The sequence below is a fragment of the Triticum aestivum genome, chromosome 1A (genome assembly GCF_018294505.1).
Source record: "Triticum aestivum cultivar Chinese Spring chromosome 1A, IWGSC CS RefSeq v2.1, whole genome shotgun sequence".
NCBI classification, from domain to species: domain Eukaryota; kingdom Viridiplantae; phylum Streptophyta; class Magnoliopsida; order Poales; family Poaceae; genus Triticum; species Triticum aestivum.
In genome coordinates, this window is record NC_057794.1 from 3,680,354 (window position 1) to 3,682,582 (window position 2,229).

Here is a 2,229-nt window from a genome sequence, read left to right on the forward strand (position 1 = left end):
CACACACGCACATTTTTCTGTTTTTAGTTATAGAAATAGTTATAAAATAGTTAGAATTGATAGAAATTTTTCTATTTTTTAGTTATAGAAATAGTTATAAAATAGTTAGAATTGTAAGAATTTTTTCTGTTTTTTAGTTATAGAAATAGTTATAAAAAAGTTAGAAATTTTCTGTTTTTTAGTTATAGAAATATTAGAAATGTTATACAAATGTTAGTTATATATATAGAAATGTTATAGGAATATTTTCTGTTTTTTCTGTTTTTTAGTTATAGGAATATTTTCTATTTTTTAGTTATAGGAATGTTAGTAATATAGAAATGTTAGAAATTTTAGTTATCAAAATCCAATCATTAAAAAAATGTTACTTTTTGCATGCATATAGCTAGTATTTGTTCTGGACGATGCCCGGCCCGCATCCTCGCTGGCGACCCGTCCGCGACGACGTCCGGCTAACCCATGTCCGGGACTGGGCTCCGCCGGGCTGGCACTGGGAGGTTCTGCCTGGAGGGGCGCGCCGCTTGATGAGGAACCCGGCCCCGGGTCCCGTCATCGACCCTGATCTCGTTTGGTGGCGTTCGCGTGGGCCAGTTTCGGTGCGGAGGGAGCCGGCCCCACCGGAGGAGGTACATCACCGTGTCAGGGAGGAGGACGAGCACGCCCATCGCTACATGGTTGCGTTAGAGGGCAACAGGTTCTCCAATACCTGGCAGTTTCTTCAGGGATCTCACTTCAGCTATGATCCTGTGAGGGTTCCTTCTCTTTGGGTGTCCACCGCCTGCGCCGAAGGAACCGCGAGTGTCCTAGATTCTTCGATAGTATTCGATCTTTATTAGCTACCTAGCTAGTGATGTACTCGATATATAATATTCGAGACGATGTATTCGAGATTATATATTATTCGAGACGATGTATTCGAGATTATATCTATTATTCGAGACGATGTATTCGAGATTATATCTATTATTCGAGACGATGTATTCGAGATTATATCTATTATTCGAGATTATACCAAATTGTTTTATATTTATTCTGGCATAGTTAAATAAAAGCTATGGCGGACAATACCAACAGAGAGAGAGAACAGACGATGTTCGATATCATACGTGGGCCAGATGATGATCAGAATGAAGAAGATTTTGATGGCTCCAAATTTCTAAACAACACCGTAGAGGGTGATATGATATTCGATCGCGACGACCGAGAAGATGAAGTCATGAACTATGACGAAGAACATGTTCATCCTGAAACAACAAACACCGGCGAGGTATATATATTTATATAAGCAGGAATCTGGTGATCATCGCATGTTTTAAATGAGTTGAAGATATATTAACGAATCGATCTTTCTTCTTTCAGCCATCCGGATCGAGCAAATCTTCAGGCAAAAGGAAGAAACGAGGCCCGAACAAAAAGCTGAAGGAGGGCGTAAAGTACAATATCGAGGCATTCAAACCTAATGGCAAACCATTAGCGCCTAAGAAGATTGCGGACAAGTTCGTTCGTCAGTGCGGAGTTCTTGTGAAGGACCAACTCCCGATCTCCCTTCAAGAATGGAGAAAGCCAGCAAATCCACGTCCAGATGTTACTTTTGTCGACGAGAATCAAAAAAATCTGCTTTGGGATACTCTCATGGAACATTTCACCCTACCAGATCATTTCACAGAAGTAGATGTGTGGAAAGTCAAGAACGCTGCTTTTAAAAAGATGGCGGTTGCATTCAAGAACCACAAGAGAATGACGTGGGAGAAGTACGTCAAGGGAGGAAGGAAGACTCCAGTATTCGAGGGGATACTAGAGAATCAAAGTGCTCATTGGGACGATTTCATGAAATTCAAGGATTCATAATTAGCTAAGGAACGGTCGAGAATAAACAAGAAGAATGTCGAAAAAAAGGATAAGTTCCATAAGCTGGGGCCAGGTGGCTACGCGGTGGCAATGCCTAAGTGGGATAAGTCTGAGAAAGAGATGGAGGATGCAAGTGTCACTCCGGTTACTAAGAGATGGCCCCCCAGGTGCAGGACTTGGTTCTATGCGCATGGGGGGGGAGTTGGACCCGAACACAGGCAATGTTTCGACGAAGGCATGTCTGAACGAAGCCGACGATGCGCTACTTGTTGCAATAGAAGAGGCCTGATCGGGGGTGTTCCAGCCCAACAGAGAGAACGATGAGCTTACGCGTGCCCTGGGAAATCCTGAACACCCGGGAAGAACACGAGGCAAGGGCGC